The 22727-nt window shown below is 48.4% G+C and overlaps 1 protein-coding gene across 2 annotated transcripts in view; it reads left to right on the forward strand.

Moving 5' to 3' along the window:
* The window catches only part of FMN2 (formin 2), a 2161480-nt gene that overhangs the window by 1249986 nt on the left and 888767 nt on the right, over positions 1 to 22727 (forward strand). The gene's annotated exons all lie outside the window — the stretch shown is intronic.

Below are 22727 nucleotides of genomic sequence, written 5' to 3' on the forward strand. Positions count from 1 at the left end.
CGCTGTGTGTCTGCAGCATTGTGTGTGTGTGTGGTGCTGTGTGTTGCGTTGTGTGTGTTGTGTTGTTTGTGGAGCGCTGTGTGTCTGCAGCATTGTGTGTGTGTGTGGTGCTGTATGTGTTGCACGGTTTGTGTGGGTGTGTGTAATTTGGGGGGAGGTATGTTTTGTGCAGTGTGTGTGTGTGTGTGTTGGAGGAGTAAACCTGGAGGGAGAGGAGTATAATAGGAGGAATAGTCCTGGGGGGAGAGGAGAATAATAGGAGGAATAGTCCTGGGGGGAGAGGAGGATAATAGGAGGAGTAGTCCTGGGGTGAGGAGTATAATAGGGGGAGTAGTCCTGGGGGGAGAGGAGTATAATAGGAGGAGTAGTCCTGTGGGGAGAGCAGGATAATAGGAGGAATAGTCCTGGGGGGAGAGGAGGAGAATAGGAGGAGTAGTCCTGTGGGGAGAGCAGGATAATAGGAGGAGGAGTCCTGGGGGAGAGGAGTATAATAGGAGGAGTAGTCCAGGAGGTGAGGAGTATAATAGGAGTAGTCCTAGGGGGAGAGGAGGATAATAGGAGTAGTAGTCCTGGGGGGAGAGGAGTATAATAGGAGGAGTAGTCCTGGGGGGAGAGGAGTATAATAGGAGGAGTAGTCCTGTGGGGAGAGCAGGATAATAGGAGGAATAGTCCTGGGGGGAGAGGAGGAGAATAGGAGGAGTAGTCCTGTGGGGAGAGCAGGATAATAGGAGGAGGAGTCCTGGGGGAGAGGAGTATAATAGGAGGAGTAGTCCAGGAGGTGAGGAGTATAATAGGAGTAGTCCTAGGGGGAGAGGAGGATAATAGGAGTAGTAGTCCTGGGGGTGAGGAGTCTAAAAGGAGGAATAGTCCTGGGGGGAGAGGAGGATAATAGGAGGAGTAGTCCTGGGGGTGAGGAGTCTAATAGGAGGAGTAGTCCTGGGGGAGAGGAGTCTAATAGGAGGAGAATTTCTGGGGGGAGAGGAGGATAATAGGAGTAGTCCTGGGGGTGAGGAGTCTAATAGGAGGAGTAGTCCTCGGGGTAGGAGAAGAATAATAGGAGGAGTATTCCTGGGGGGGGGAGAAGAATAATAGGAGTAGTCCTGGGGGGAGAGGAGGATAATAGGAGGAGTAGTCCTGTGGGGAGAGCAGGATAATAGAAGGAGTAGTCTTGGGAGAAAGGAGGATAATAGGAGGAGTAGTCCTGGGGTGAGAGGTGTATAATAGAAGTAGTCCTGGGGGGAGAGAAGTATAATAGGAGGAGTAGTCCTTAGGGGAGAGCAGGATAATAGGAGGAGGAGTCCTGGGGGAGAGGAGTATAATAGGAGGAGTAGTCCAGGAGGTGAGGAGTATAATAGGAGTAGTCCTAGGGGGAGAGGAGGATAATAGGAGTAGTAGTCCTGGGGGGAGAGGAGTATAATAGGAGGAGTAGTCCTGGGGGGAGAGGAGTATAATAGGAGGAGTAGTCCTGTGGGGAGAGCAGGATAATAGGAGGAATAGTCCTGGGGGGAGAGGAGGAGAATAGGAGGAGTAGTCCTGTGGGGAGAGCAGGATAATAGGAGGAGGAGTCCTGGGGGAGAGGAGTATAATAGGAGGAGTAGTCCAGGAGGTGAGGAGTATAATAGGAGTAGTCCTAGGGGGAGAGGAGGATAATAGGAGTAGTAGTCCTGGGGGTGAGGAGTCTAAAAGGAGGAATAGTCCTGGGGGGAGAGGAGGATAATAGGAGGAGTAGTCCTGGGGGTGAGGAGTCTAATAGGAGGAGTAGTCCTGGGGGAGAGGAGTCTAATAGGAGGAGAATTTCTGGGGGGAGAGGAGGATAATAGGAGTAGTCCTGGGGGTGAGGAGTCTAATAGGAGGAGTAGTCCTCGGGGTAGGAGAAGAATAATAGGAGGAGTATTCCTGGGGGGGGGAGAAGAATAATAGGAGTAGTCCTGGGGGGAGAGGAGGATAATAGGAGGAGTAGTCCTGTGGGGAGAGCAGGATAATAGAAGGAGTAGTCTTGGGAGAAAGGAGGATAATAGGAGGAGTAGTCCTGGGGTGAGAGGTGTATAATAGAAGTAGTCCTGGGGGGAGAGAAGTATAATAGGAGGAGTAGTCCTTAGGGGAGAGCAGGATAATAGGAGGAATAGTCCTGGGGGGAGAGGAGGATAATAGGAGGAGTAGTCCTGGAGGTGAGGAGTATAATAGGAGGAGTAGTCCTGGGGGGAGAGGAGGATAATAGGAGGAGTAGTCCTGTGAGGAGAGCAGGATAATAGGAGGAGTAGTCCTTGGGAGAAAGGAGGATAATAGGAGGAGTAGTCCTGGGGTGAGAGGAGTATAATAGAAGTAGTCCTGGGTGGAGAGGAGTATAATAGGAGGAGTTGTCCTGGGGGGAGAGCAGGATAATAGGAGGAGTAGTCCTGGGGAGAAAGGAGGATAATAGGAGGAGTAGTCCTGGGGAGAGGAGGATAATAGGTGGATTAGTCCTGGGGGGGAGAGGCGTCTAATAGGAGGAGTAGTCCTGGGGGTGAGGAGTCTAATAGGAAGAGTAGTCCTGGAAAGAGACAGCCGGGCAAAGAGACAGCCCTGGAAAGAGACAGCCGGGCAAATAGATAGACGGGCAAAGAGACAGACGGGCAAAGAGACAGACGGGCAAAAAGACAGCCCTGGAAAGAGACAGACGGGGAAAGAGACAGCAGGGCAAAGAGACAGCCGAGCAAATGAGACAGCTGGGAAAAAGAGACAGCCAGGCAAAGAGACAGCCCTGGAAAGAGACAGCCGGGCAAAGAGACAGACGGACAAAGAGACAAATGGGCAAAGAGACAGACGGGCAAAGAGACAGCCCTGGAAAGAGACAGCCCTGGAAAGAGACAGCCCTGGAAAGAGACAAACGGGGAAAGAGACAGATGGGGAAAGAGACAGACGGGGAATAAGAAAGCCCTGTAAAGAGACAGACGAAAAAGAAACAGACGGGCAAAGAGACAGATGGGGAAAGAGACAGCTGGGCAAAGAGACAGCCAAGCAAAGAGACAGCCGGGCAAAGAGAAAGCTGGGCAAAGATACAGACGGGCAAAGAGACAGACGGGCAAAGAGACAGACGGGCAAAGAGAAAGCCCTGGAAGAGACAGACGGGCAAAGAGACAGACCTGGAAAGAGACAAACGGGGAAAGAGACAGCCCTGGAAAGAGACAAGCTTGGAAAGACACTGCCCTGGAAAGAGACAGCCTGGGAAAGAGACAGCCTGGGAAAGAGACAGACCTGGAAAGCGACAGACCTGGAAAGAGGCAGCTGGGCAAAGAGACAGCCGGGCAAAGAGACAGCCGGGCAAAGAGACAGACGGGCAAAGAAACAGCCCTGGAAAGAGACAGCCCTGGAAAGAGACAGCCCTGGAAAGAGACAGACGGAGAAAGAGACAGATGGGGAAAGAGACAGACGTGCAAGAAGAAAGACGGGCAAAGAGACAGATGGGCAAAGAGACAGACGGGCAAAGATACAGCCGGGAAAAGAGACAGCTGGGAAAAAGACAGCCGGGCAAAGAGACAGCCCTGGAAAGAGACAGACGGGGAAAGAGACAGCCGGGCAAAGAGACAGCCGGGCAAAGAGACAGCCGGGAAAAGAGACAGCCGGGCAAAGAGACAGACCTAGAAAGAGACAGACCTGGAAAGAGACAGCCCTGGAAAGAGACAGCCCTGGAAAGAGACAGATGGGGAAAGAGACAGATGGGGAAAGAGACAGATGGGGAAAGAGACAGACGGGGAAAGAGAGAGCCCTGGATAGAGACAGATGAGAAAGAAACAGATGGGCAAAGAGACAGATGGGGAAAGAAACAGCCGGGCAAAGAGACAGCTGGGCAAAGAGACAGTCGGGAAAAAGAAACAGACGGGCAAAGAGACAGACGGGCAAAGAGACAGACGGGCAAAGAGACAGACGGGCAAAGAGAAAGCCCTGGAAGAGACAGACGGGCAAAGAGACAGACCTGGAAAGAGACAAACAGGGAAAGAGACAGACCGGAAAGAGACAGACGGAGAAAGACAGATGGGGAAAGAGACAGATGGGGAAAGAGACAGACGGGCAAGAAGAAAGACGGGCAAAGAGATAGACGGGCAAAGTGACAGACGGGCAAAAAGACAGCCCTGGTAAAAGACAGAAGGGGAAAGAGACAGCTGGGCAAAGAGACAGCCGGGCAAAGACACAGCTGGGAAAAAGAGACAGCCGGGCAAAGAGACAGCCCTGGAAAGAGACAGCCCTGGAAAGAGACAGACGGGGAAAGAGACAGATGGGGAAAGAGACAGATGGGGAAAGAGACAGACGGGGAAAGAGACAGACGGGGAAAGAGACAGATGGGGAAAGAGACAGATGGGGAAAGAGACAGACGGGCAAGAAGAAAGACGGACAAAGAGGCAGATGGGCAAAGAGACAGACGGGCAAAGAGACAGACGGGCAAAGAGACAGCCAGGCAAAAATACAGCCGGGAAAAGAGACAGCCTGGAAAAAGAGACAGCCGGGCAAAGAGACAGCCCTGGAAAGAGACAGACGGGCAAAGAGACAGCCGGGCAAAGAGACAGCCGGGAAAAAGAGACAGCCGGGAAAAAGAGACAGCCCTGGAAAGAGACAGCCGGGCAAAGAGACAGTCGGGCAAAGAGACAGACGGGCAAAAAGACAGCCCTGGAAAGAGACAGACGGGAAAGAGACAGCCGGGCAAAGAGACAGCCGGGCAAAGAGACAGCTGGGAAAAAGAGACTGCCAGGCAAATAGACAGCCCTGGAAAGAGACAGCCGGGCAAAGAGACAGACGGGCAAAGAGACAAATGGGCAAAGAGACAGCCCTGGAAAGAGACAGCCCTGGAAAGAGACAGCCCTGGAAAGAGACAGACGGGGAAAGAGACAGATGGGGAAAGAGACAGACGGGGAATGAGAAAGCCCTGGAAAGAGACAGACGAAAAAGAAACAGACGGGCAAAGAGACAGATGGGGAAAGAAACAGCTGAGCAAAGAGACAGCCAGGCAAAGAGACAGCCGGGAAAAAGAGACAGACGGGCAAAGAGACAGACGGGGAAAGAGACAGACGGGAAAAGATACAGACGGACAAAGAGAGAGCCCTGGAAAGAGACAGAAGGGGAAAGAGACAGATGGGCAAAGAGACAGATGGGCAAAGAGACAGCCCTGAAATAGATAGACAGGCAAAGAGACTGACCTGGAAAGAGACAGCCCTGGAACGAAACAGATGGTGAAAGAGACAACCCTGGAAAGAGACAGCTCTGGAAAGAGACAGCCCTGGAAAGAGACATCCGGGCAAAGAGACAGCCGGGAAAAGAGACAGCCTGGGAAAGAGAGAGCCTGGGATAGAGACAGCCTGGGAAAGAGACAGACGAGGAAAGAGACAGACGAGGAAAGAGACAGACGAGGAAAGAGACAGACCTGGAAAGAGACAGACCTGGAAAGAGACATATGGTGAAAGAGACAGCCCTGGAAAGAGACAGCCCTGGAAAGAGACAGACGGGCAAAGAGACAGACGGGCAAAGAGACAGCCCTGGAATAGTCAGATGGGCAAAGAGACTGACCTGGAAAGAGACAGCCCTGGAACGAAACAGATGGTGAAAGAGACAACCCTGGAAAGAGACAGCTCTGGAAAGAGACATCCGGGCAAAGAGACATCCGGGCAAAGAGACAGCCGGGAAAAGAGACAGCCTGGGAAAGAGAGAGCCTGGGATAGAGACAGCCTGGGAAAGAGACAGACGAGGAAAGAGACAGACGAGGAAAGAGACAGACGAGGAAAGAGACAAACCTGGAAAGAGACAGACCTGGAAATAGACAGACCTGGAAAGAGACAGACGGGCAAAGAGACAGACGGGCAAAGTGACAGACAGGCAAAGTGACAGACGGGGAAAGTTACAGCCGGGCAAAGAGACAGCCAGGAAAAAGATACAGCGGGGCAAAGAGACAGCCTTGGAAAGAGACAGACGGGGAAAGAGACAGACAGGATAAAAGACAGACAGGCAAAGAGAGAGCCCTGAAAAGAGACAGATGGGCAAAGAGACAGACGGGGAAAGAGACAGCCGGGCAAAGAGATAGCCGGGCAAAGAGACAGACGGGCAAAGAGACAGCCGGGCAAAGAGACAGCCAGGAAAAAGAGACAGCTGGGCAAAGAGACAGCTCTGGAAAGAGACAGACAGGCAAAGAGACAGAAGGGCAAAGAGACAGACGGGCAAAGAGACAGACGAGCAAAGAGACAGACGAGCAAAGAGACAGACGGGGGAAGAGACAGCCTGGGAAAGAGACAGCCTGGGAAAGAGACAGACGAGGAAAGAGACAGACCTGGAAAGAGATAGCCGGGCAAAGAGACAGACGGGCAAAGAGACAGACGGGCAAAGAGACAGCCGGGAAAAAGAGACAGCCGGGAAAAAGAGACAGCCGGGCAAAGAGACAGCCTTGGAAAGAGACAGACAGGCAAAGAGACAGAAGGGCAAAGAGACAGTCCGGCAAAGAGACAGACGGGCAAAGTGACAGACGGGCAAAGTGACAGACAGGCAAAGTGACAGACGGGGAAAGTTACAGCCGGGCAAAGAAACAGCCGGGAAAAAGATACAGCGGGGCAAAGAGACAGCCTTGGAAAGAGACAGACGGGGAAAGAGACAGACAGGATAAAAGACAGACAGGCAAAGAGAGAGCCCTGAAAAGAGACAGATGGGCAAAGAGACAGACGGGGAAAGAGACAGCCGGGCAAAGAGACAGCCGGGAAAAAGAGACAGCTGGGCAAAGAGACAGCTCTGGAAAGAGACAGACAGGCAAAGAGACAGAAGGGCAAAGAGACAGACGGGCAAAGAGACAGACGAGCAAAGAGACAGACGGGCAAAGAGACAGACGAGCAAAGAGACAGACGGGGGAAGAGACAGCCTGGGAAAGAGACAGCCTGGGAAAGAGACAGACGAGGAAAGAGACAGACCTGGAAAGAGATAGCCGGGCAAAGAGACAGACGGGCAAAGAGACAGACGGGCAAAGAGACAGCCGGGAAAAAGAGACAGCCGGGAAAAAGAGACAGCCGGGCAAAGAGACAGCCCTGGAAAGAGACAGACAGGCAAAGAGACAGAAGGGCAAAGAGACAGCCGGGCAAAGAGACAGCCCTTGAAAGAGACAGACGGGAAAGAGACAGCCGGGCAAAGAGACAGCCGGGCAAAGAAACAGCCGGGCAAAGAGACAGCTGGGAAAAAGAGACTGCCGGGCAAATAGACAGCTCTGGAAAGAGACAGCCGGGCAAAGAGACAGACGGGCAAAGAGATAGATGGGCAAAGAGACAGAGGGGCAAAGAGACAGACGGGCAAAGAGACAGCCAGGCAAAGATACAGCCGGGAAAAGAGACAGCCGGGCAAAGAGACAGCCGGGCAAAGAGATAGCCCTTGAAAGAGACAGCCGGGCAAAGAGACAGCCGGGCAAAGAGACAGCCGGGCAAAGAGACAGCCGGGAAAAAGAGACAGCCGGGCAAAGAGACAGCCGGGCAAAGAGACAGACGGGCAAAGAGACAGACGGGCAAAGAGACAGACGGGCAAAGAGACAGACGGGCAAAAAGACAGCCCTGGAAAGAGACAGACGGGAAAGAGACAGCCGGGCAAAGAGACAGCCGGGCAAAGAGACAGCTGGGAAAAAGAGACTGCCGGGCAAATAGACAGCCCTGGAAAGAGACAGCCGGGCAAAGAGACAGACGGGCAAAGAGACAAATGGGCAAAGAGACAGACGGCCAAAGAGACAGCCCTGGAAAGAGACAGCCCTGGAAAGAGACAAACGGGGAAAGAGACAGATGGGGAAAGAGACAGACGGGGAATGAGAAAGCCCTGGAAAGAGACAGACGAAAAAGAAACAGACGGGCAAAGAGACAGATGGGGAAAGAGACAGTTGGGCAAAGAGACAGCCAGGCAAAGAGACAGCCGGGAAAAAGAGACAGCCGGGCAAAGAGACAGCCCTTGAAAGAGACAGACGAAAAAGAAACAGACGGGCAAAGAGACAGATGGGGAAAGAGACAGTTGGGCAAAGAGACAGCCGGGAAAAAGAGACAGACGGGCAAAGAGACAGACGGGGAAAGAGACAGACGGGGTAAGATACAGACGGACAAAGAGAGAGCCCTGGAAAGAGACAGAAGGGGAAAGAGACAGATGGGCAAAGAGACAGATGGGCAAAGAGACAGCCCTGAAATAGACAGATGGGCAAAGAGACAGCCCTGGAAAGAGACAGATGGGGAAAGAGACAGCCCTGGAAAGAGACATATGGTGAAAGACAGCCCTGGAAAGAGACAGCCCTGGAAAGAGACAGACGGGCAAAGAGACAGACGGGCAAAGAGACAGACGGGCAAAGAGACAGACGGGCAAAGAGACAGCCCTGGAATAGTCAGATGGGCAAAGAGACAGACCTGGAAAGAGACAGCCCTGGAACGAGACAGATGGTGAAAGAGACAACCCTGGAAAGAGACAGCTCTGGAAAGAGACAGCCCTGGAAAGAGACATCTGGGCAAAGAGACAGCCTGGGAAAGAGAGAGCCTGGGATAGAGACAGCCTGGGAAAGAGACAGACCTGGAAAGAGACAGACGAGGAAAGAGACAGCCAGGCAAAGAGACAGACGGGCAAAGAGACAGACGGGGAAAGAGACAGCCGGGCAAAGAGACAGCCGGGCAAAGAGACAGCCGGGCAAAGAGACAGCCGGGCAAAGAGACAGCCGGGAAAAAGAGACAGCTGGGCAAAGAGACAGCTCTGGAAAGAGACAGACGAGGAAAGAGACAGATGGTGAAAAAAAACAGACAGGCAAAGAGAGAGCCCTGGAAAGAGATAGATGGGCAAAGAGACAGACGGGGGAAGAGACAGCCTGGGAAAGAGACAGCCTGGGAAAGAGACAGCCTGGGAAAGAGACAGCCTGGGAAAGAGACAGACGAGGAAAGAGACAGACCTGGAAAGAGATAGCCGGGCAAAGAGACAGCCGGGCAAAGAGACAGCCGGGCAAAGAGACAGACGGGCAAAGAGACAAACGGGCAAAGAGACAAACGGGCAAAGAGACAGCCGGGAAAAAGAGACAGCCGGGAAAAAGAGACAGCCGGGAAAAAGAGACAGCCCTGGAAAGAGACAGACATGCAAAGAGACAGAAGGGCAAAGAGATAGACGGGCAAAAAGACAGACGGAGGAGACACAGACGGGCAAAGAGATAGACGGGCAAAGAGACAGAGGGGCAAAGAGACAGACGGGCAAAGAGACAGATGGGCAAAAAGACAGATGGGCAAAGAGACAGACGGGCAAAGAGACAGACGGGCAAAGAGACAGCCCTGGAAAGAGACAGCCCTGGAAAGAGACAGACCTGGAAAGAGACAGACGGGGAAAGAGACAGACGGGGAAAGAGACAGACGGGGAAAGAGACAGACGGGCAAAGAGACAGACGGAGGAAGAGACAGACGGGGAAGAGACAGACGGGGAAGAGACAGACGGGGGAAGAGACAGACGGGGGAAGACACAGACGGGGGAAGAGACAGACGGGGGAAGAGACAGTGGGGGGGAAGAGACAGACGGGGAAGAGGCAGATAGGCAAAGAGACAGATGGGGAAAGAGACAGCCCTGAAAGGAGACAGACAGGGAACAAGACAGACAGACAGACAGATAGAGACAGACAGACAGACAGACACAGACAGACACAGAGAAAGAGAGAGACACAGAGATAGAAACACAGAGCACAGAGATAGAGAGAGACAGACAGAGAGACTGATACAGAGACAGACAGAGAAACTGATACAGACAGAGACAGACACAGACACACAGAGACAGACAGACAGAGACAGAAACTCGAAGAGAGATAGATATATATATATATATTTGAAAATGGGTAAGAGGTGCCGGGCACAGCTGATCCACGAGCGGCTAGCAGCCACAATCCCAGTGTACAGACAGGATCCGGGTGCGTGTGCCAAGGTATAGACCCTACAAAATCAGAAAACAGACAGAAAGGGTCGCACTCCTCAAGGATCTGGATGAAGGTAAGTCTTTAATCCATGCTCAAATCAGCTTTACCTTCAGATCCTTGTGGAGTGCGACCCTTTCTGTCTGTTTTTGGCTATATATATATATATATATATATCAGTGTAGGGACCCACAAACACGAGGACCCTTGACGTTGGGGTGTGGGCATCTGTATTCTGGCTTGAATATCAACTAATACCTCATATATATTTTATATATATTTTTCTGCACATTATATTTTTATACAGGATGCAGCCAGGCCCTTTAATGCAGGCCTTGTAAACTAGCGTCTCCGATCCTGTGTAGTGCAGTTATATAGCACTGGGCAGCCTGCCTAGTCTAATAGTATGGGCATAACTAATAGGCTGCTAGCCAGACACTGCGCCCATACAATTCTATTTTGTGTGCAATTTTATCACCAAGCTATCATCACCTCCATGCATTGGTAGTTTGAGTGGTTCCCTCATTAGTGTTTTACACCTGTGATGCCTCCATCTTTATTGGGGGGCTTTGCTGCATCCCTTCAATGCATTAGATCCTTTGGCCTGGGCAAATTACTTATTTGATATTGTCATGTTCATAAAAATCCTTTTTATCAAAATATAAAAGTAATATGTTCTGTGGTGAAATGAGAAAAAAAACTGCAGTATTGCAGTTTTTTGGTCACCAGTTCTACCTTAAAAATGCAATACAACCCAATCAAAATGTTGCATAAGCCCTCACACAGGTCACTAGATAGAAAAATAAAAAAAATATCTTTTTGGGTAAAAAAACAACCCTAATGATACAAACTTTTGATTTTTTTTAATTTATTTCTAATTGAAATAAAAATCACTACAAGTTTGATATTGCAGTAATTGTACTGACCCAGTAAATTCTGATTCAATCCAAGTCCTATTTATCACAGAATGAATGCCACAAAATTAAAACTCCCCAAAAAACAGGTAGAAGTGTATTTTTTTCACAATTTCATTGGATTATTTTTTTTTACATTTTCTTCTACATTGAATGTTAACCCTTTTGTGCAAGGGCCTGTTTTCACCTTCCTGATAAGGCTTAATTTTACAATTCCAACCAGTGTCAGTTTAAGGGTACGCTCACACGAGCGACAAATACGGACGAAAGCAATGCGAGAAATTCTCGCATTACACTCGGACCAAAGTTATTCTCTGAGTGCGAGCTGTTGGTCAGCTTTTCTCGCATTCAGATTCGCATTCAAAGCGGCAGCATGCTACGTTTTTCTGCTACGCCGTATCTCTCGCACCCATTCAAGTGAATAGATGCGAGAGATACATCGGACTGCACTCGGATGTTATCCGAGTGCAGTGCGATATACGCACAGGCTGACAGTGGAGGAGATGGAAGGATTAACCACTCCCTCTCCTCCGCAGCGCCCGCACTCAGCTTCACAGCTGTGACCCGATCGCAAGATTGGGTTACAGTCGCATGACACTCGGCTCACGTTCGCAGCAGAGCCTGAGCCGGGGGACATTAGCATATCACATCCGATGCTCTCACATCGGATGCCATACGCTCGTGTGAGTCCAGCCTAAGAGGTAATAACTCTGGAACGCTTCAATGTATGTAAGTGATTCTGAGGTTTTTTTTTCCATAACACGTTTTACTTAATCTCAGTGGTAAATATTAATTGATATGAGTTTCCTTTATTTATGAAAATATCAAAATTTGACCCAAAAAAAATTGAAAATTTAGCATTTTTGATTTTTTTTTTAATTTTCAAACTCTTAAACTAGATAATTATACCACACCATATAGAAAATGAATAACATTTACCGCATGTCTACTTTACATCAGCATACATTTTTGAAAAATAGGAAATTAAGAGGGTTAACATTTTATCAGTAACTAGCTGTACTACCCGTCTTCGCCCGGGTTAATAACTGCTGTTAACAAAATAGAATGTATTAACAAAAATGTATTCTGCACACAAAAACCACAAAACAAATAGATATAAATGTAATTATAATGTCTGTCTCCTCCTGTATATATCTCTCTGTCTCTCTCTATCTCTTTCCCTGTCTGTCTCTGACTGTCTCTGTCTCTTTCTCCATCTGTCTCAATCTCTTTCCCTGTTTGTCTATCTATCTCTTTCCCTGTCTGTCTATCTATCTCTGTCACTTTCCCTGTCTGTCTCTTTCCCTCTCTTTCCCTGTCTGTCTCTTCCCTCTTTCCGTGTGTCTGTCTCTTTGTCTGTCTCTTTACCTGTCTTTGTCTGTCTCTTACCCTGTCTGTCTTTTTCCCTTTCTTTCCCTGTCTGTCTATTTACCTGTGTTTTACCCTGTCTGTGTCTGTCTCTTTCCCTGGCTGGGTCGGTCTCTTTCCCTGGCTGCATTGCGACACGCCAACATTCCATATAAGGGCGTGGCTGCGCATTCTTGTGAAGTTCTGGCTGCACTGTGGCTCCCAGCTCCATTCGCTTTAATGGAGGCAGGTTTTTTGGCGAATAACTGTAAAGCTCGGGGTAAAAATTTCCCCTCAAAACATAGCCTATGACGCTCTTGGGGTCCAGACGTTTGAGTGTGCAAAATTTTGTGGCTGTAGCTGCGACAGTTCAGATGCCAATCCCGGACATACACACACACACACACACACACACACACACACACACACACATTCAGCTTTATATATTAGATTTCTCATTTTTCCAACAAAAATTTTCATAACCAATTTTTTTAGGGACAACATCACATTTGAAGTTACTTTGATGGACCTATGTGATAGAAAAATGTCCAAAACTGACACCTTTTTAAAAAGTACACCTCTCAAAGTACTTAAAACCACATTTAAGAAATGTATTAACCCTTTTGGTGCTTCACAGGTATTAAAGCAATGTGTAAGGAAAAATTGAAAAGTTTAGTGTTTACAACAAAAGTATTGCTTTAGCCCCAAAATTATATTTTCACAAAGCTAACAGGAGAAAATGGACAATACAATTTGTTGTGCAATTTGTCCTGACTGAGTACACTGATACCTAATATGAAGTTCAAAACTACTGTTTGGGCGGTTGGAAGGGTTCAGAAGGGAAGGAGCATCATATGACTTTTGGAGGGCAAAATTGGATAGTGAACACCATGTCATGGTCGCAGAGCCCCTGATGTGCCTATGCAGCAGAAACCCCCTACAAATGATACCATTTTGCAAACTGTACCCCTCAAGGAATTTATCCAAAGATGTGCTGAGCACATTAACCTCAAAGGTACTTCACAGAATTTTATAATGTTAATAAAGGCATTTTTCCCACAAAAAATGTTGCTTTACCCCCAAATTTTACCCCACATTTTGCTTTACCCCACGACGGTAACAAATAAGATGGTAAGTCGCAGCACTCTCTTCAAAGTAAAAAGTCCAAATTTTTTGCATATCTCTTAAAATACATCCCTGAGTAGGAGACCACAGTCACAGGAGAAGGGGGAAAGTGCAGGAGTGTCAACAGACGACGGCCGTTTTTCGATGATGTGCACTTCCATGGGTCTGTGGAAACGGATTCAGGGATGTGTTTTAAGAGATACAGTATGCAGTAAATTTGGACTTTTTATTTTGAAGAGATTTTTGGATCTACAATTTTTGAATCAGCTGAGCATCTCCTCACGATCTTCACTCTGTACGTCAGACTGCTATGAGTCATTTGTCTATTCCAGCTGCATGGTAGTGCGGAGCTTGCGTTTATTCTTTTCTTTGGGGGGGCCATACAATTTCTTGTTCTTGTGTAATTTCTCCTGAGTACTATGATTCTACCCCATATGGGGGGAAAATCTACTGTTAGGACATACAGCAGGGCTCGAAAAGGAAGGAGCACTATTTGATTTTTGAAGCACCATTGTAGTTGCAATACATTGAAAACGCCATGTCACATATGAAGAGCCACTGACATACCAAAACAACAGAAAACCTCACAATTGACCTGGTTTGGAAACTACACACCTCTAGTGGAACTCATCTAGGGGAGTAGTTATCATTTTTAACCCTCAGGTGATTCACAGAATTATATAACATTGGGCTGCATAAATGTAAAATGATCATGTTTTCCAATAAAACGCTGCCTTGGCCCCAAGTTTTTAATTTTCAAAAGGGGTAAAAGGAGAAAATTAATAGTACAATTTGTTATGCTATTTTTCCTGAGTACACAAATACCACATATGTGGTTGAAAACTTCTTTTGAGGCACAGTGCAAATCTCAGAAGGGAAAGAGTGCAGATTTAGCTGGAATGGTTTGCGGGTGCCATGTCACATTGGCAAAGCCCCTGATATGATGCAATAGCAGAGTTCCCCCCATAAATAATGCCATTTTACAAACTACACCACTCAATGAATTCATCTATTGGTGCAGTTGCTAAATTAACAATGTGGTGCCCCTGAGGCTTCAGTCGCCACAGGGTACTGCACCTCACTTAAGGTACTTATCCTGGATCCAGAGGAGATCGGTACCAGTTCCACCATACACAATCTCATACACAACCAGGTTGGCCTCCCCACTGGCGACAGGCTATGGTTGGGTCTTAAGGCAGTCACCAAACATGGGGGGCTGATACCCACTAGTGACAGGGAACCGGAGGAGGGACAGCCAACAGGGGGAGTAAGGAGCAACACAACAGTTAGGGAGTTCTCTAGCAGGAGAGTAAGAGAGCAGTTGGGTTTTACCAGGGGCTCTGGTGAGCCGCATCAGTCAATACGGTCGCCGAAAGGAGAGCTTCATTGCTCCCTCGGGACCGGCGCAGTGCAGGGTGCAGAATCCTAGGGTGGATTATACTTCAGATTGTCCACTAAAATCTGCAGTCCAGGGGGATTGCACATTCCTCCGGCCCCGAGAGTTCCCGGAGTACAACAGTGCTATATAGGATCCGAGGTCATGTTCCAAGGCAGGCCCCACAACGGACCTGCATACGGGATGCAAGTAAAACACTTTTCAAGAACCGGGGTCCCCAAGAGCTTCAGGCCATGGGTATCCAACACCAAGCGCAAGGAGGAAGGGCCCACCATCCACTGTACCGGTTCTGGCCTCCAATGGATCCGGAATCGGCTGGGGCCCATCACGGCGGTGACCAGCATCTTCTGGGTGAAACCAGGACTGTAAATAAAGAGACCTTGAACGCGCAGAGACTGTGTCCGCTTGTCCTTGCCGCCACCCTGCGCTTCGGCACCCGCCATTACTACTCCCTCCATCATCCTCTCCGGGGCCTGCTCCACCTGTGGGGAGCAGAAACATCTCAGCTGCTACTACCATCACCCCCGGAGGACAGCAGCGGTGGCTATTCCCTGGCTGCGTACCGCAGGTGGCGTCACGAAATCAAAACTCCATTACTACCCCCCTTCTTTATTTTACATTTCGGTGCCACGAAACCGTGCGAAAGGGCCACCTGTGACATCCCCAGACGCGACATCACCAGTCCCAGCGACAAGTAATTTAACCCCTTGACCCGTGGGTGCTACAACACCATAGGTGTTTCATAAAATTTTGACATCATTGGGTGATGAAGAAAAAATAATTACATTTTTTTCACTAAAATGTTGTTTTAAGTTCATCTTTTTAATTATAAAAAGGTCTAACAGGAAAAAATGTACAGCACAGCTCGTTATGACATTTCTTTTAATACACCAGTACCCCATATGTGGACATAAACTACTTTTCACGCAAAATACAAGCCTCAGAAGGAAGGAGCGCCATATTATTGCGCAGATTTGCTGGAATTGGTTGTGGGTACCATTTCATATTGGCAGAGGCCCTAAGGTGATAGAACAGGAGAATCCTTCCACATATGAACCCATTTTACAAACTACACCTTTCAATTAATTAATCTAGGGGTGCAGTGAGCGTATTTACATCACAGGTGCTTCACAGAATTTTATACCATTGGTCGATAAAGAAAACATAATTACATTTTTACAACTGAAATTTGTTTTAGCTCTAGATTTGATATTTTCTCAAGATAGAATAGGTAAAAATGGCACCAAAATTTGTTAGACAATTTCTGTTCAACATGGCAATACTCATATGTGGTTTGGCAGGGAAGGAGCACTATTTGGCTTTGCGGAGCCCCTTATTGCCAGAATACAAGAATCCCCCTTCAAGTGTCCTCATTTTGTAAATGACATCCTTCTGGGAAATCATCCATGAAGTCAAATTCATCACTACACCGGTAGATGATTTCCAGAAATGAGCAGGGAATGTTGCAGTGTGAAAATTGTATTGCAGCGCACGTACATTATAGTGTCCATATATTGTACCCAGCTTGTGCTTTTGGAGACAATCACCCAGTATTTAAGTCGGCTCTCCCCACTACTGTATTGGAAACATTGTTGCTTATTGTGTTTGAGGCAAAATGGGGAGCTTAGAAGAGAAAGGGGCTCTTTGGATTTGGGAAGCAAGTTTGGCTGGATTTATTTAGGGGGTTTGTAGAAAGAACAATGGCGCTCTTCCAGAGCCTTTATGCTACCATTACCATGGAAATCCCATGTATTTCAGTTAACATATGACAAAGTGGGGACTTGTTTTACTGTTGTGGAATGAATTGAAGCTTTTAATCAAAACATTTTACATTTAACATTTGTATACTGTGCTCTACACTGAGCACTTAGAGGGGGTTCCATCTAAATCTCTGAATGACGTGATTTAGATGAAACCCACAACAGACCCATTAACTATAACGAGGCAGCAGAGATACATTAGACTCTGACCTCTTTTCAGAAATTGCTTATTTCAGAGATTTACATGGAAACTCTGGTGTAAGAGCATAGCATAGAGCTCAGGATAAATGTGAGCCGAGGCTTACTGCGATCTTTGGGAGCAAGAATAAACAAATCAACATAAGATCAAGAATAAAGGGGGCTTTACAGGCAATGACATCGCTAACGAGATGTCGTTGGGGTCACGGAATTCGTGATGCACATCCGGCCTCATTAGCGACGTCGTTGCATGTGACACGTACGAGCGACCGCTAACGATGCAAAATATTTCACCAAATCATTGATTGTTGACACGTCGTCCATTTCCCAAATATCGTTGCTGCTTTTGGACGCAGGTTGTTCGTCGTTCCTGAGGAAGCACACATCGCCACGTGTGACACCCCAGGAATGATGAACAACACCGTACCTGCGTCCTCCGGCAACGAGGCGGGCATGACTTCCATGCGGCCACTCTCCACCCCTCCGCTTTTATTGGACGCCTGCCGTGTGACGTAGCTGTGACGCTGTACGAACCTCCCCCTTAGAAAAGAGGCTGTTCGCCGGACGGCGAATAGCCTCTTTTCTAAGGTGGTGGTTCATGCGGCGTCACAGCGACGTCGCTAAGAAGGTAAGTGTTACGGGGGCTGTCGGATAATAAGGGAATGGAAGGCTATCCGACAGTCAGGGTCCACCGTGCAGAGCTCTGCTGCAGAGTATGGCAGAGGATAGGAGAAACCTGTACCACCAAAGCGGTACTGACACTGTTGCGTCACAGTGTCACCTAGACCAATAGCGGCATATACTGTTTAAGTCACAGCGACTACCTTATTAGAATAACATAGGAGTGGAAATGCAAAAGAGTGAGGAATACAACATAAAAGTGCATAGAAGTCTCACGTCGTTCATTTTCAAAAGATTGTTGCTCGTTCTGAATGCAGGTTGTTCATTGTTCCTGAGGCAGCACACTGTCAGAGTTCCGGGTTTTCCAGTTTTCTTTTGAAAGAGCTTGCCCTTTGTTAACATGGAGTTTTCTGTTCTGTTGCCCTACTTCCTGTCCATCTGCTTAAAAGCCGCCCCTAAAGCTTAGTCCAGTGCCTGAGTATATTGCTTCCTGTGTACTCCTGCCCTGCTGCTCTCATCTCCTGATTGCTGTTTGGATTCAGTGGAAACACCTGACACCAGCTCTGGACTTCACCTCTCATCCAACTGTGCTCGGACTCTGTCTGCTGTCTCTGGTCGGCATTTCTGCCTGGTCCCTTCCGTTCATATCTACCCTAGGACTCACATCACGTATGGACATTTTTTGGACTATATCTGTTGCCCTTTTTGTGTCCCGGCTGCTGTGCATTTAGGCCTTCTGGGGTGATTGCCGGACAGCCCCTGTATAGGGGTTCGCTCCTGGTGGTCTCCCTGGGGGAGTCCGGTGTGCAGTCCCGGGAATTCCCTTTTGCTCTGAACCCAGCAGGTATTTACTGTGTTTATGTTCCACTGTGTATATACTGTTCTGTGTGCATATTGCGGTTACTTATTATTGTGTATATTCTGTTCTGTGCACATTTTGCGGTTACATATTATATAACGTCTTTTGCACCAAGAACTCGTCTCTGGTTGTCATTGCACTAACGCAATCGAAATCTTCAGTACATACAGTAGTATTACATTATACTCAGGCCATAAAAGGATTTCGCTGGGGCAATGACTGAGACACGAATAGATCAGCTTTTCTCCATGATTAACTCCTTGCAGCAGGAGATGGAGGCGGTGCAAACTAAACTTAGAGATGTGGAGGTACAGCTGGGCCATGATCACCAGGTACTGGGTCCGGCTATTCAGGATTTGCAAGTCAGAGTGGAGGCTCAGGAAGCCACCCCTGCTACATCCGTATCAGCTGCCGGTATGCCTAGGTTACCCCCATTTCGTTTCAGTGGTGATCGTAGTCAGTTTCGTGGGTTTGTTAACCAGTGTATACTGTTTTTTGATGTACATGCTGATTATTACCGTTCTGACCGGTCAAACGTGTTATGTATAATCATGTTGTTAACCTCACGAGCACTGGCTTGGGCTAATCCTATGATAGAGAATCGTGATATCCGTTTAAATAACCTGGATGACTTTTTAACAGCAATGGCGCAAATGTTTGATGATCCTAATCGCCGTGCTACCGCTGAATCGGCTCTGCTTTCCTTACGTCAGGGAAAGCGGTCTGTCGTCGAATACGCCACTGAGTTCAAAAGGTTAGTGGTAGACACCGACTGGGGAAACAATGCACTATTGTCCGTTTTCAGAAAGGGTTTTTCCGGTACCATCAAGGACGAGTTAGCTCGTGCCGAATCTCCACGGGATTTTGAACTGTTTCTCCAACACTGTGTGCGTATCGATACCCGCTTGACGGAACGTAGACAGGAAAAATGGGCAGCTGTAAACCGGGTAACCAACTTTGCGTTTCCTTCTAGAGAACCCGCTCACAAGACGCCACGGGAGGCCGAGGATGTTCCTATGCAAGTGGACTCTCTACAAAAGCGAGAGACCAACGAACGTCGTGAACACCGGCTCCGTGAGCGTTTGTGTTTCTATTGTGGTCAATCGGACCATTTTCTGATTGACTGTCCAAATCGCCCAAATAAGGTACTGGCAGCAATGGCAGAGTGTGACAACACTGACGCAGAGTCCGATATCTCTGAGGCAAGTTTACACCTGGATGCGGTATTTCCCTTGACTTTGATGTCAACTTCACCTAAGGACTCAGAAGGGAAATACACCCATTGCTCGCTTCCCATTCAGATACGGTGGGAGGGACAGTTAATTCCTACATCTGCTATGATAGACTCTGGGGCAGGGGGAAATTTCATGGACTCTTCTTTTGCCAGGAAACACGGTATCCAGACTCAACAAAGATCCTCACCGGTTACCATGGATCAGTTGATCGGGAGACAGTACCCCTTGAATGTGTGATGAAACCAGGTCAGCAGGAGACCCTTGTTTTCATGTTGATTTCTTCTCCCCATTTTCCGATAATTTTAGGAATTCTTTGGCTGCGGTCTACAAATCCAGTCATCGATTGGGAGACTAAAGAAATATCCTTCCCACCCCAGAGTGGTCCGACCATTAGTCCAACTGTACCGGTTCCAGTAACACCGAATGCGGAGGGCACTGTACAGGTACCTGTTCTACCCCCGGTTTATAATGACTTCGCTGATATATGCGACAAAAGAAAAGCAGATCGGCTTCCCCTGCATAGACCGTATGATTGTCCCATAGACTTACTCCCAGGGGCAGAGATCCCGTTTGGTCATGTCTATCCGTTGGCGGCACCTGAGTTACTAGCACTAAAAGATTACATCGATGAAAGCCTAGCCAAGGGATTTATTCGACCTTCTACCTCACCAGCAGGGGCACCCATCTTTTTTGTGAAAAAGAAAGAGGGGACTCTGAGACCTTGTATCGACTACCGCGAACTAAATAAGAGAACCATCCGGAACCGGTATCCGTTACCGTTGATTCCCGAACTATTGGAGAGAGTACAACAGGCCAAGATATTTACTAAATTGGATCTCCGTGGGGCATATAATCTACTCCGCATACGTCCCGGGGACGAGTGGAAAACAGCGTTCAGATGTCGGTATGGACATTATGAGTATCTAGTGATGCCTTTTGGACTTTGTAACGCTCCTGCGGCTTTCCAACACCTAGTCAACGATATTTTTATGGATATAATGGACCAGTTCATGGTGATTTACCTGGATGATATCTTTATCTTTTCTGATTCCCTACAGGAACACCAGGAGCACGTCAAGACAGTACTTACCCGTCTGAGGGATAACCACCTGTATATTAAACTGGAGAAGTGCGAATTCCATTGCTCACAAATACAATTTTTAGGATATGTCATCTCTCCTCAGGGACTGAACATGGAGTCTGGCAAGATACAAGCAATTCTAGACTGGCCGGAACCGGGAAACATCAAGGAGGTACAACGCTTTGTCGGTTTTGCTAACTTTTACAGACGCTTTATTCGTAACTTTTCAGAGATCGTCCGTCCCATCACTCTGTTAACCAAGAAAGGACAGAAGTTTGTGTGGTCTGCCCAGGCCCAGGAAGCTTTCAATCGTCTCAAGGTTTGTTTTACCTCAGCACCAATACTAATACACCCGAATCCCGCACTCCCCTTTATTGTGGAAGTCGACGCTTCCGATTATGCATTAGGGGCTATCCTTTCCCAAAGGACTGGGGACAAGAGTCTCTTGCATCCGTGTGCTTTCTTTTCTCGCCGGTTGTCCCCTGCAGAAAAGAACTATGACATTGCGGACAAGGAATTGTTGGCGATTATTTCAGCTTTTAAGGAATGGAGACACCACTTACAGGGAGCTGCGCAGCAAGTGATAGTACTCACAGATCATCGTAACCTGGAATTTCTTAAGTCTGCCAGGTGCCTGTCTCCACGGCAAGCCCGTTGGAGCTTATTCCTTAACCAGTTCAATTTTATCGTTACATACCGTCCAGGTTCACGTAATGGGAAAGCCGATGCCTTGTCCCGAATCCACGCCATGGACTCTGTGCCTCGAACCCCGTCTCAGACCATGTTATCAGATGCCAATTTCGTTGGAGTAATCCAGGACCAGGACTTGTGGAAGGACATCAAGCTGGCCTATGATGGTGACGTATTTCTTGCTGCCCTCCCGAATGATGTGACTCTTGTCCTTTGGAATGGTGTGTGGTTGAGAGAGCGACGTATTTATGTCCCGGAGGCTGTAAGACTTCGGGTTCTCAAGTTGGTCCATGACTCCGTGTTGGCAGGTCATAGGGGGGTACAGAAGACGCAGGAATTTCTGAGTCTTTTTTTCTGGTGGCCAACCTGTTTAAAGGATGTGAAAGACTGTCCACTCATGTGTGGTTTGTGCCCGGGGCAAGGTCCCTCGTGTGGCTCCTACGGGACTCCTTCAACCGTTACCCGTACCATCTCGCCCTTGGGGATCCATCTCAATGGATTTTATTGTGGAGTTGCCAGTCTCAGGCGGTCACAATACCATTTTAGTGGTGGTGGATCGGTTGACAAAAGCTGCTCACTTTATTCCGTGTATCGGTCTTCCCTCAGCTGCAGAGACAGTGGATTTGGTTGTCCAGAATATATTCCCATTGCATGGGGTACCAGATGAGATCATCTCTGACCGGGGCGTGCAGTTCACGTCTAGGTTCTGGAAGGGGTTTTGTTCGGCACTCCAGATTAATGTCTGTTTGTCTTCTGCATACCATCCTCAGACAAATGGGCAAACCGAACAGACTAATCAAACCCTGGAGCAGTACCTACGATGTTATGTCAGCCATCTGCAGGACGATTGGTTGAAGCTGCTTCCTTTGGCGGAGTTCTCGTATAACAACACTCAGAGCAGCTCCACTAAGGTAACGCCCTTTTTCGCTAACTTGGGTTACCATCCGAATGTTTTGCCTAGGTCACCGGTGGCGGTTTCGGTGCCAGCGGTGGAGGACAGATTGACGGAGTTACGACAGAATCTGGAGGTTTTAAAGGACACTATGGCTTCGGCTCAGGAGCGTTACAAGAAGTCGTCAGACACTCACCGGAAACAGGCACCCATGTATAAGGTAGGGGACTCGGTGTGGTTATCCACCAAAAACCTGAGATTGGGTGTTCCTTCGCAGAAGCTGGGGCAGAAATTCATCGGTCCATTTAAGATCACCGACAGCCCTGTGGCCTGTCGGCTGCGGTTGCCGCACCATTTAAAGGTACACCCGGTCTTTCATGTTTCTCTACTCAAACCCGTTTCCCCTAATACGTTTCATGGTCATATCGTGCCTCCTCCTCCGCCTGTGATGGTTGACGGCAAGGAGCAGTTCGTGGTTGAGGACATTATTGACTCCCGGCTCCATCGGCATCGGCTTCAGGACTTCACCTCTCATCCAACTGTGCTCGGACTCTGTCTGCTGTCTCTGGTCGGCATTTCTGCCTGGTCCCTTCCGTTCATATCCACCCTAGGACTCACATCACGTATGGACATTTTTTGGACTATATCTGTTGCCCTTTTTGTGTCCCGGCTGCTGTGCATTTAGGCCTTCTGGGGTGATTGCCGGACAGC

This window comes from Anomaloglossus baeobatrachus, chromosome 3 (genome assembly GCF_048569485.1).
Source record: "Anomaloglossus baeobatrachus isolate aAnoBae1 chromosome 3, aAnoBae1.hap1, whole genome shotgun sequence".
Classification (NCBI taxonomy): domain Eukaryota; kingdom Metazoa; phylum Chordata; class Amphibia; order Anura; family Aromobatidae; genus Anomaloglossus; species Anomaloglossus baeobatrachus.